Raw genomic sequence first — 13,979 nt, forward strand, 5'->3', positions numbered from 1 at the left:
AAAAAGATCCATACTAATTAAGAAATTCTGGGAAACATAATCAAGTCCAGAGAAAAATACATAACTAATCAATAACTACATCACTGTTTAATTTTTAAAGTTTATCATTTTTGTGGATTACTGCTCATTTCATTCTCTATGCAGGTATATTTAAGGGCCCAGCACATATTTCTGCTGCACAACTCTGCTTGCAGGTATATTTAATGTATGCCCATTACATATGGGTTTCATTTATCTGGAGACTCAACATTTCCTAAACATCATGAAACCAGTTAATAAATGTACACACATTTTCTCTCCACTCTATCTGACTCCAAATCCTACATCCCTACTGTTGGGAAATATAATCTTTTCCTATGTAAGGGCTGAGGCAAGTACAGGGAAGTGACTCCCCATGGTCCTGTACCAGGTCTCCTGATTTCAGTGTGTTGTACAGCAGACCCATCTTCAGGCTCTGTCATCCTGTACTTTCTCCTCTCTGGGCCTCAATGGGAGGCTGCTATTGCAATGTCCAAATAGAAGATAAAAGAAGATGGTAAGAAAGGACATCAAATAAAATGTAACAAGGGGATGATTTGTTTTCTCCTCCACTCCATGATCAGGGAACTTGTCCTATAAAGAAGGGGCAGCAAATCTTTTCTATCATTTATATATATATATATATATGTAAAAATTCAATTTCCTTCTGCTTCAAATCAAATTGATCTCTAGGAGATGTTCATGTTAATGTTTGTGCTTTGCAGAAGGAAGGGAGAACACAGGGCAAGTCAACACATATATTTATTGCAATACTACATGTTAGACACTTTGCATAGGTTTGCTCATTTTTCATTTTCTCCTCACAACAGCTCAGTGAGGTAACTATCAATATGCCTACTTTACAGATGATCCAGGTCACACACATCTAAGTAGAGGCAAGAATAGGGTCTATCAGTTATATATATATATATACATACCCATGCATATATATGAAATACACAAAACATGTCCACTTAACATGTATTATTTTGCAAAATTGAGATCAATATTTTTTAAGTTCTTAACCATTTTCATTCAGTATAATAGGCCAGGGTATAAATTTGCATTTCTTTGGTTATTGTAATTTGACATGTCTTTGAAATTTTACAGTTCCTCTTACCAAAGGAATCGATAAACGAAAGAATCTAGAAACATCTGGAAGGAAGAAAGAACAACAGAGAAAACAATAATATGGTTACATAGTATAGATTTTACTATTGCTCTTTAGATTGCCCAATTCTGTCTGATGTTTGAAGCAAAAAGTAAAATACTATCTGATTGATTCTCAATATATGCAGAGAAAATATTCAAGACTATACTACTATAAGTGGTGTATGGTAAAGGGACTTTACTTACCATGTTATTAGAAAGAGCTGAGCATGCAGGCACTCACCACTGTTCAGGGCACCTACTACCCATGAATATATGAATAAATACATTTATGACAGATATCTTGGGATGGAAGTATATATGTTCCCCATATTCTAAATATACAGGATCTGAACATCACCTCATTGCACAGTAGGTTACTATGGCCTCAGTGATACTTTTTCCTCGCTTAAAAAATATCTCTATTGGAACACAATGTTTTCCAGATATTCCAAACTGTTCTGAAAGCACCAATCTCATTTTGTCAAAGCTACTTTCTGGGTATTCAATTCTTCTTCCCCCAGGTCACAAGACTTAGGGAAGTCCAGGAATCATTCCTCATATCTTCATTACTTCCTACCGTCAGTAATTTGGCAGAGAGAAGTATTTAGAGAGAAATGAAAGGGTCACTGTGAATAATTGTGATAAATCAGTGAAGTTATCCAAAATTATCAAAAGTGATAGGGCCAACTGGATATGTAGGAATGTGTGTGGATAACATAGTTGAAATCTAGAAATAAACCATCAAATCCCACGGGAAATCTTGTGCAGAGACTCTACAGGACACAGTTGAAAAAGTCAGGTAGTGTAGACAATAGAAAAGTACACATTTGAGTAAGGCATGGTGAGCCCATGAGTCTGCAATAGCACAGAGCTGCCCAACCATAAGGGGGTGTTGGGTCAACAAATGCAGCTCTGTTGGGTAGGATTATACATTTAACTCTGCTGAAATAACTGCAAAAACAATATGTAAAAGAAAGTGAATGTAAGTCTTAAATTGTGCCCAAACTTGTTAGAGCGGTGTTGAGTTGTGACACAACTCACTGAGCTGATAAAAGGAGCGAAGGTCACAAAGAAGCAGCAGCAGCTCCTGAAAAATCCCTGCAAGGATAGAGAAAACAAATGAAAGTGTGGAGGCAGTATTGTTATCCTATAGAAAAGGGTGTTCTGGTTAAGAATGTGACTCCAGGAGGTAGGCAGAAACATGCTGGCACATGAGAGACCATGGGACCTGGGGTCAGACAGAAACTAAAGTGGGTGTTTCATTTCCAGAAAACATGGGGGCTCAATTACTGGTAAATCCTTCCTCTTGACATCTACTTCCCACTTTAATGAATATTTAGGGAACTGGCATCAACCGCTTCATTACTGTCAGTTCTCCTTGGCTAGGGACCAGTGAGAGGCATACAGGACACTCTTCTTCTCACCAAATTTCAGGGTGTAAAAGTGACGTGCAACATCCTATTGAAGCAAATGTGTCCTTCCCCAATTGGTCCCAAACCCGGATGGCCTCAGACCCCTGTAGTGTCCCATCAGTTATCTCAGACCCCTGTCTGCTCCCCTGGGAGGCCCTCACTCTTCACTCCAGGCAGGCCAGAGTCCCTGTCTCCTCCCTCCCATCCAGCCCCCATAACTCCTGCCCATTGTACCAGGCCCAGCTCCTCTTTGAGGAGCCTCTGATGACTCCAGTGAGGTCTTCTACATCCTATATAGAAAGGTGGCTCTACAGAGGTCTCCATAACTTCCACAAGGACCTGGACCTAGTGTAATGGTTACCGTGACTTCTCCAGCTCCTGGGCCACTGCAGGTGTGAAGAGTGACAGTGAATACCTGAGTGACGGTGCAGGTCAAGGCAGGAGAAAAAACTCACCCTGGATGATGACTCAGACATGGGGACCCAGAAAGACCTCCTGACTCTCGCTCCAGTGTCCCTCCTGCAGACCCACAGTCACCTCTTCCTGGAACTCCAAGAAGGTCCTAGAGCCCCAGGTCATGTATATACCTGATGGGAACACAGAGGGCCCCAACAGAGTACAGGGCAAGCACAATTATTAAATGGGAATGATGAAGATTTTTCCTACCCCAACTCCATTATACTGCATAGCACACAGGTGGCACTGAATTTTCTACATAATATAGTTGAATGTGTGTCGTTCCTTTCTACTTACATTCCCAAATACTTAATAAACCATAGTGATACTATCAAGGTGAACAAACTATATTGCTGCTAAAGTTTGGAATTGTTGGGATGGGAAGGAAGGAAACATTGGTGTTGTGGATGATGTGGCAAATGCCTTGCTGGGATCTTGACATAGGTTTCCCATTGAACTCCTCACAAGGCTTCCCATAGTGAAAGGATCAGGATAGATACACATATATACATAATAAGAAACAAATTAGCAAGCTGGAGGATAAGAACATTGTGTGTAGTGAAAACACACAAAACAATACTATATTTTGTTTAGGAAGCTCTCATATGGAACAAAAAGATAAAGTAATACATGGGAATAATAATAATCTCATTCTGGGTAGTGATTATCTCTAATGGAGAAAGAAGTGAGTTCAATCATGGAGGAGTAAAGTTTTTTCTTAGATTAACTTTATAGCTATGTTTTGTTTCTGAAATATTTAAGTAGTAGATATTTTAGGAGCTAAATTTTTATCATAAATGTATTCCACATGCATCTTTGCAAATGTTTAACATTGAGTCAAGTACAGAAATTAAAAATATTAATACTCAATATTCTCATCCTTATTGAAATTCACATTATGGTGTTTTAATCCACTGGCTTTTCTGTCTATGCAAATGTAATGGATATATATGTACATTATATTTTACATAACTATTATCATACCATATATAGAGTTTAGTATTCTGGGTCTTTGTTATTTTTGTTTCTGCTTTTATCTGAACTTTTATTTTAAGTGCTAACACATAGATGAATCATTCTGATTAAATGACATGGTATAAGATATGATCTAACTTTGCTTTTTAATGAACACCTTATCAGCTGACTCATCTCCAATTTTTGAACAATGCATCTGGTTAGAAATGCCGTATCTGGCACAGTAGCTCACGCCTGTAATCCTAGCACTCTGGGAGGCCGAGGCGGGTGGATCGCTCGAGGTCAGGAGTTCGAGACCAGCCTGAGCAAGAGCGAGACCCTGTCTCTACTAAAAATAGAAAGAAATTATCTGGCCAACTAAAAATATATATAGAAAAAATTAGCTGGGCATGGTGGTGCATGCCTGTAGTCCCAGCTACTCGGGAGGCTTAGGCAGTACGATCGCTTAAGCCCAGGAGCTTGAGGTTGCTGTGAGCTAGGCTAACGCCACGGCACTCACTCTAGCCCGGGCAACAGAGCAAGACTCTGTCTCAAAAAAAAAAAAAGAAAAGAAAAGAAATGCCATATCTGTAACATATTGAATGTTATATATATGGGTCTGCTCATGAGCTTTCTACGGACATCCTTTAATCTGTATGTCAAACACTCTATACATCGGTTACAAAAACAAAGGTTCTTGGAACACCATTAACACCTGACACTGTAATCCCAACTCCTATCATTCACCCTTTGGATGAGTTGTAGAATAGTAATAATAATAAAATGAACAATAGAGACACCAACAATTAATTATAGGACATATGGTAGATAAATTATTTGCTCTACATCATGCAGCCAGCAAGTAATCATTTCCAGAGTCAAATCCAGGTCCTTCTCACCCCAGATATCATGACCCTAACCACCATTCCTATATTGAGTATTCTTCTGTGTTAGACCAGAAGCCAACAAAGGGAATGGACTCACCCCAGGACCTATGGTCAGTTGATAAGTCTGGAAACTGGGATATAGGTCTGATGACTCCAATCTTCTGTGCAGCTGACCCATTATTGTTCTTGGCTCTTCTGTACTTACTATTTCTTCTTCCTGGGGTGCAATAAGAAATTCCTTCACCATGTCACACTAGGAAGAAAATAAGTGACCAGAAAGTATGTGGAATCAAAAGAATGATGAGATAGGACCAACATTCACTTCTTGCTGCTACACTTCTAGATGATTTCTGTTTCAAATATTCTATTTTATGAGGCAGGGGAATTTTCTTTGGGAACCAGCAATCTCTCTTCTAAGAATCTATCCCAAAGATATAATTCAAAGAGACAAGAGACATAAGCACAAGGTCATTCCTTGCAGAAAAATTGGTAATAGCATAAGACTAGAAATGAGATAGATGTCCACCAATAAGGGCTTGATTAAATAATCTAAGGTACATATACATCCTGGAGTATGGTGTAGGTGTAACAAGCAATGGGAACTCCCTCTCTCTACTGCTATGTAGTGATTTTCAGGATATATTGTTAAGTGAAGAAAGCAAGATACAGAAAAGTCTGTCGAGCTGCTGCTGTCTGACATAGTAGGCACTGGCCACATGTGTGAATTTAAATTTAAGTTGATTAACTTTAGATTAAACTAAAAATTTAGTTCCTCAGTCATACTAACCACATTTCAGGTGTTCAGCTGCCACAGTTGCCAGTAGCTATTGTGTTCAGTAATGTAGCACAGAATATTTTCCTTTCTGTAGAAATTCTATTGGACTCCATTCATGTAGATATGCCATCTTTTACCTATGAAATTGGATAAGTCTAATATAAATATTATATTTGCTTATATTTTAAAAATTGGAAGGTTAAAATAAATATTAATAAAAATAACTACCCATAAAAGAATGGGGAGGAGCAACTCAGGAAGGAAGCCAATCATGCATATTCTCTTAAAAACATAGTATGTGTTTGCTTGATCAATGCACTGAAAAGAACAAGAAGTCATGACCAACTCAATAGTAATAAGCAACTCCAGTCTCCAGATTGAATTCACTAACAACACCATTTCTTACTAAAAGGAACCAGGCTTCTTTGGAGAAATGGCTGATTCCAGGTCTCCATGAGAAGTGTACCAGATGACACTGGACTCAACCGTTCTACCAGAAAGCATGTCATAAAAATCAGAAGCCAAGCTAATGGGGCTTCCACTTCACAAAGATAGAACAATCTGAACATCAAATAAAATGACTGCAATAGATTAAAACATATCAAATAAGAAATACCTAGAGCTAAGGAAAACACTCTAAAAGAAAACCAAAAAACAATAACAACAAAACAAATTTAATTCACTGCTCATCACTGGAAGATCTTAGGGAAACAACTCATCATTTAGTAAAGCCGCAATGTTGTGAAAGAATTAAGCATTCATTCTACCCCTCCTATGTATAACATACTAACCTACAATCGATGAGGGAAAGTTTCTGTTATAGAAAAATTCCAGCTAACAAATGCGAAAAATTATAGAATTAGAACATCCAAGATGACAGGTAGCCTGGATACATTTTACTTGTATGGGCTTTTAGCTATTTATCCAGAGGTCTCAAAGCATAACAATTAAAATAATCTTTTTGTTTCTCACACATACAGCTTTCATTTCAGCAGCAAAGAGACTGCACTACCTGTCTGATGGCATTCTGTATCCTTGAACATTGGGAACACCCTCTTTTCCACCCAGACTTCCAGAAAGTTTTGTAGGGTGGGCTTGCGTCACAGATCCTCCCTCCCACCTTCCTGCGCAGCGATGTTCAAGTTGCAGTTCAGGCTTTTGTCACAAGGGGGCACCAACATGTCACCATTGTCAAACTTCTCCAGGAAGAAGTGTCTGCACGGAACAAAAAAATACAATGCGTCACTTAAAACCCAGTTTATGATCGTACATAGAAAATGACTGGTTCTAATTCTCCCTGAAAAAAATCTGACAAGTGTAAAAGAAAACTGAAAATACATATACTGTGGGGCTCCATATAATGAAACTCTAGTGTCCTTGGCAGTCCCTAGCAGGCAAAGGGAAGCACAGGGCAGCCGGGAGGTCACCAAAAAAGGATGGGGGTGCTGGAGCGGGTCTGGACAGCTGGTTCTTTTGAAAACAATGTGAAGTACATTTTAAATTAAAAAAAATCATTATAAAGTGCAAAATTCTATCTGTGTAACTAAAATAAAAAATAAGAAATTTGAAAATTTTGGAGAGATTATTTCTAATCCATATTCAATCATAGATTTTATATCCTCTATGTATGAAATATTCATGAACAGGCGAGATAGGTCAATCACATCAAGAGATAATATAAATCCCAGAAAAACAATATAAATTCTAAAAATATACCATGACATATAAAAAATAAAAGAGAATCATATTTAGTCAGCCAGATAAGTCATAAATTATAATGTAGTATATGGTCTCATGTATAGTAAAACAATACATATATATCTCTCAACATGAGTTTATAGGTATGTGTGTTTGAGTAAAAGTAAGTTAGTGTATTACATGCAGAGGAAAAATATCTGGAGAATAGATACCAATAAATTGAGAGAGACTATCTTTTCGCCCAATGACAAGGCATAATTTTTATAAGCAGAAACAAAATGGTCCCTTAAAGAAGATAATGAAACAATAAATATGGTATGACACCAACTCTCTTTGAAAAATTTATATGTTTATAAAAAGACTTAAAGGACATATACATAGCTTCATTTCCTGCTCACTCCTGTATCTACATATAATTAATTTATTAAATATATATGGGGTGTCTACTGTGTGCCAGGCACTGTCTCTACAATTCTATATGTGCATCCAACACCTTACCTCCTTGTCTCTATACCTGAATAACTGGAAATGTCCGCAATGAGTAACGTGAATGTTAGTGTCCATTTCATGGTGTATGACCTCAAATGGACTCCATTTCAACCAAATTTAGTTCATCTTATACCCTGAGTCCCAGAAACTCAGCATCTAAACACGAAATTTTGCAGCTAAGTGAGGAGACGTTGAACTTTACCTTGACAAACTGAGGCACCTAGGGCTACCTGGCTACTTTCTCCCGACAGGACCTCACTCAAAGATACAGAGTAAAGGACAAGGTCACCCTTGTGCAGTTTCAGTCTTGGTTCTTCTCAGGTATGCAGGAACACAGGTTTACTTTTTCCTTTGGCCCTTTGCTAGGTCATAGTGGTGGATTTCTGAACTGGTTTTGTGCCCGTCTTTTCCCTAGGAGGGAGATCCTTCCCATTTAGTCTTCTGAGGTGACATGGAGTTTCTGGTTCATGTAAGACCTCCCCTCCCAGTTGGGGGCATGGACCCAGATCCACAAGAGATGGAAAAAAGTAGAGGCTGAATTCTCAAAGATAAGCACAGGACTAGGGCACCTGCACAAACATCTAGTTCTGATGATTTAATGAAATGGTTTTCAGACATTTCTCACATGATGTTAACCTACCCTGTGTTTCTCTTAGATGGCCTATGAGAAAACAGGCATTCTCATATACTATTGGAGGTAATGTCAATAACACAGGTATTCACTCTTAGAACCAGCAATCTCTTTTCTTAGAATCTGTCCCACTGAAACAATGCAAAAAGACAAAAACAAATGCACAAGGCTATTTATGATAGAAAATTAATAACAGTAGAAGACTAGTAACGTGACAGATGCCCAGTGGTGGGCTGATTGAGTAATCTAAGGTACATCTACATTCTGAAGTACCATGCAGGTATAAAAAACAAGGAGGACTCCATCTCTACTGCTATAAGTAATCTCCAGGACATAGTGTAATATGAAAAACAAGGACCAGAAAAATGTGTAGAGTAGCAGCTTCCAATATAGTAGCCACTATGGACATGTGGCAATTTAAATTAAAATAATTATGTTTTGCGGGGGGTATGTTTTTGAGACAAAGTCTCACTCTGTTGCCCAGACTGGAGTGCAGTGGTGTACTCCAACCTCGAACTCCTGGGCTCAAGTGATCCTCTTGCCTCAGCCTCCTGAGTAGCTGAGTCTATAGGTGTGCACCATCATGCCTGGCTGATTTTAAATTATTCATATAAACTTAGTTCCTCAGACACACTCATCAGGTTTCATGTCCTTAGTAGCCATGAGTAGCTAGTGGCTACGGTGTTTACACAGTTCAGATACAGAACATTTTCATTTCCACCGAAATTTCTATTGGAGCGGTAATAATATAATATAATAAATAATATATATGTATTATATCGCTTATATTTTTTTAACCTGGAGGGTAATAGCTAAAACTGATAAAAAATGATTACCTATAATGGTACAGAGGAGCAGCCTAGGATGGAAGCAGATGATACAAATATACAAATATATTAATAATACATATATCCTGGTTTCATGCACTGAAAAGAACAAGAAACAATGACCAACCCAGTAGCAAGGAGCAACTCAAGTATTCAGACTGAATCCTCTAAAAGCATTTTCCACTAAAAGGAACCAGGCTTCCTTGGAAAATGGCTGATTCCAGGTCTGGGGTCAGGATTGCATAGGATGAACCTGGACTAATCCATCATGCCAGATAGCATGTGAAAAAAAGTCAGAAGTTAACCTGACGGGGCTCCTACTGGAAAAAGAAAATAAAAAAGATTAATGCTTGGAATGGATTAAAACACATCAAATATATAAGCATTTATGAGTCCATGAGGACATTACCAAAAATCAAAACACAAATAAAACAAGCTCACTGCTCACCTTTGGAGTACCTAGGGAAACAACTTATTGTTTTGAAAAGTGGAAATACTGCAAAAAAACTCTAAACATTCATCCTACCTTTCCTGTGCATACCAAATCTCAGTAAAACCTAATGGTTGAGGGGAAGTTTATACAAGAATTCCAGCTGATGAATATAGAAGAAATCAGAATTAGAACATTACCATTTTTATAACCTTTAATGAAATTCAGATACAGATAAGAATACTCAGAGACTGCAGAAAACATGAAGTGAAGGTGAATGGGAAATTTTATAAAGGACAGATCAGGCTGATAACACCAGAACCCAGTGATCAAAGTCAACATCACAGGAGAGACAAGCAGATCCAATGAGCCTCCTGGTATAACACTGGAAGAATAAACACCACCACACCTGAGATACTCTTGTCAAACTACCTGAATCTGAACAAGCCTCTAGATCTAACTACCAATTTAAAGGATATCTGAATGGCCAAAGGAATTTAAAAAACAACAACATAAAGGACACAATCAGCAGTATCCAGAATGCAAACTCCACAAGTCAACACTTCAGTTTCTTAAGCAAATAAATAAAAAGGTTAAAAAAGAAGAGTACATAAATTCTTTGCCTAGGCCAATGTCTGAAAGAGTCTTCCCTACATTTTCTTCTAGGATTCTTAAGTTTTCATGCCTTAGGTTTAAGTCTGTTATCCCTCTAGAATTGATTTTTGTAAGAGGTGAGAGGTGGGGATCCAGTTTCAATCTTCTGCATGTAGCTATCCAGGTTTCCCAGCACCATTTATTGAAAAGGGATTCTTTTCCCCAGTGTATATTTTTGTCTGCTTTGTCAAAGATTAGATGATAATATGTGGCTGGTTTCACCTCTGGATTCTCAGTCCTGTTCTATGTCTCTATTCTTGTGCCAGTACCATGCTGTTTTGGTTACTATAGCCTTGTAGTACAGCTTGAAGTCTGGTAGACTGATACTTCCCAGTTTGTTCTTTTTACTTAAGATTGCTTTGACCATACAAGGTCTTCTCTGGTTCCATAAAAAGCATAGAATTATTTTTTCTAGATCTGTAAAGAATGATGATGGTACCTTGATAGGGATTGCATTAATTCTGTAGATCACCTTAGGTAGTATGGACATTTCAACGATAATGATTCTACCAATCCATGAACAGAGTAGATTCTTCCATCTGTTTACATCTTCTACTATTTCTTTTCTTAGTGTTTCGTAGTTCTCCTTGTATATGTCTCTTACATCTTTCATTAAATATATACCTAGATATTTGATTTTCTTTGAGGCTATTGTAAAAGGTACTTTTTTAAATTTCAGCATATTATGGGGGTACAAAAGTTTAGGTTACATATATTGCCCTTGCCCCCCTCTGAATCAGAGCTTCAAATGTGTCCATCCCCTGCGTTTTTTATCTGAATTTCAGCTTGACTGTTATTGGCGTATAAGAATGCCTCTGATTCGTGTGAAGAAGACCCCCAAAGCAATCACAGAGGCTACAAAAATAAATAAATGGGACATGATCAAATTAAAAAGCTTTTGTACAGCCAAGGAAACTATCATTATAGTGAATAGACAACCTATAGAATGGGAGAAAATATTTGCCCTCTATATATCTGATGAAGGGCAGATAACAAGAATCTATCTAGAACTTAAAAAAATCAACAAGAAAAACATCAAACAACCCCATCAATAAATGGGCAAAGGATATGAACAGAAACTTTTCAAAAGAAGACAGAATAATGGCCAAAAACATATAAAAAAACGCTCAACATCTCTAATCATTAGGGAAATGCAAATCAAAACTGGAATGAGATACCACCTAACTGCAGTAAGATTGGCCTTTATCAAAAAATCCCAAAGCAACAAATGCTGGCGAGGATGTGGAGAGATAGGAACACTCTTACACTGCTGGTCGGACTGCAAATTAGTGCAACCTCTGTGGAAAAGAATTTGGAGATACCTCAAAGAGCTACAAGTAGAACTACCATTTGATCCAGCAATAGCACTATTAGGCATCTACCTAAAGGAACAAAGTCATTCTATAATAAAGACATCTGCACTCGAATGTTTATGGCAGCACAATTCACTATTGCAAGGATGTGGAAACAACCCAAGTGACCGTCAGCCCATCAATCCATGAGTGGATTAATAAAATATGGTATATGTATACAGTGGAATACTACTCAATTATAAAAAAACGATGGTGATCTAGCACCTGTTATATTTTCCTGGATAGAGCTTGAGCCCGTCCTCCAAAGTGAGGTATCACAAGAATGGAAGAATAGGCACCACATGTTCTCGCCATCAAACTGGCACTGACTGATCAACACTAAGGTGCTCACACAGTAGTAATATTCTTTGGGGGCAGAGAGGTTGGGGGTGGGTAAATTCACAACTAATGGATGTGGTGAGCGTTGTAGGGGGGAAGGGTGCATCTCAAATCATGGTTGGGATGTGGCAAAGTCATAACATGTAACCAAAATGTTTGTAGCCCCATAATTTCCTGAAATAAAAAAAAAGAATTTCTACCCACTAAAGTACAATAAAGCTATCAATGATTTGTATGGTAAAAAAATAAACAAATAAAACAGAAGAGTACAGACCTTCTTTGATTAACAGAGATTTAGCACTTCAAAGAGAGCTAAATTAAGGAGAAATTGAAATTAAATAGCACACACCCAGAAAAAGAAAAAAAAAAGTTGGAAAACTGTAGGTGTTGGTAAGGATGTGGAACAGTGGAACTCTCAGTGCTGCTAGTGAGAATACAGACTGGAACAACCACTTTGATAAACTGCTTGGCAGTATCTACTGAGCTGAGAATACACATACCCTACGACTTAAAAATGCCACTCTTTGATCCATGCCCAAGAGAAATTAAAATAAATGCTCATCCAAAAATATGTACAAGAATGTTCATAGCACCATCATTCATAATAAGTCAAAAATTGAAAAATATGTAAATCCCCAGAAGAGAGATATATATTGTAAAATATCCACACAATGTAATACTATACACCAATTAGAATCAACAATCTACAACTATAAACAACAATAATGTAAATCACATACACATTATGTTGATTGGAAGGAGCCAGATATAAAAGACTGCATGCCATATGATTCCAGGAATTTTTCTTCTAACCTCTCAATAGATTTGGGGTAAGGACAAGAAAATCAATATGCCATTTCCATTTATTTGAATGTACTTTTTATATTACCTGCAGGTTAACCTCAGAGAAGCCCATATCCTGTGAGCCCTTAAAAAGTCATTCATTACACATAGGAAAAAGATTAATGCCATGTCTGATGGACAGAGAACTGGGTGAGATACAGAAGACCTACTTGGGCCACAGTGTCGGCCCTAACTCACTAACTCTAGGTGACACTGGGTAAGTCACCACACCTCATCTGCCTCACCCATCAATAAGGGTCAGACCAGCCCTGACTCCCAACCAATGAAGCCTAGAGCATAGAACAATGTGACTTCCATCTGGAAAAGCACCTCTGAGTCCCTACAAAGGAAAATAATTCACCATGGAAGTCTAAGGAATTATTTGAACAGCCAAGTTGTCTAATGCACACTAACTATGATGATTATTACCTTTTTAAAATAATTACTACTCTTTCATTTCACAATTATTACCTTTTTCATTTTCTTAAATAAATACTATTTATTTCTTAAATAAATAAGTAAATAATAACCAAAGGGAAGAATCGCAAAGGGAAAAAAAGGGTAGATTTGTTTGCATAAGACTTTAAAAATCTTGATATATCTTTATGTATTAAAAACTTCATTGATCAAATTAAAATAATTAAAAAAACAAAATAGATATTTGCAACAACAAAAAATAATTATGAAAGCAAAAATAAAAGAAATTTCATATCCTGTTAAAAATACTTAAATACTTAAGTAAATACTTAAATAAATTTAAGAAATAAATTATTTCTTAAATAAATACTATTTGGTACGTGACACAATGGCTACTGAAGGATAGTTTCCACCAAAGACATAGGGCCCTGCCACTATAGGCTGACAAGGTTCAACACATGCCTTTTTCTTAAGTGTATTGGTTAGGAGTGTGGGCTCTGTGTGAATTTTAATACTTCACCTTACAGTTGCTCAAATGCTTCACCTGTCAAACAGGGATTGTGCAGTACTTCCTGTAGAAGACAAAACGTTTTTAAACAAATATTGCTTTGTGTTTTGATTTTACAAGCATAAATGGCCAGGAAC

Source organism: Eulemur rufifrons, chromosome 30 (genome assembly GCF_041146395.1).
Source record: "Eulemur rufifrons isolate Redbay chromosome 30, OSU_ERuf_1, whole genome shotgun sequence".
Classification (NCBI taxonomy): domain Eukaryota; kingdom Metazoa; phylum Chordata; class Mammalia; order Primates; family Lemuridae; genus Eulemur; species Eulemur rufifrons.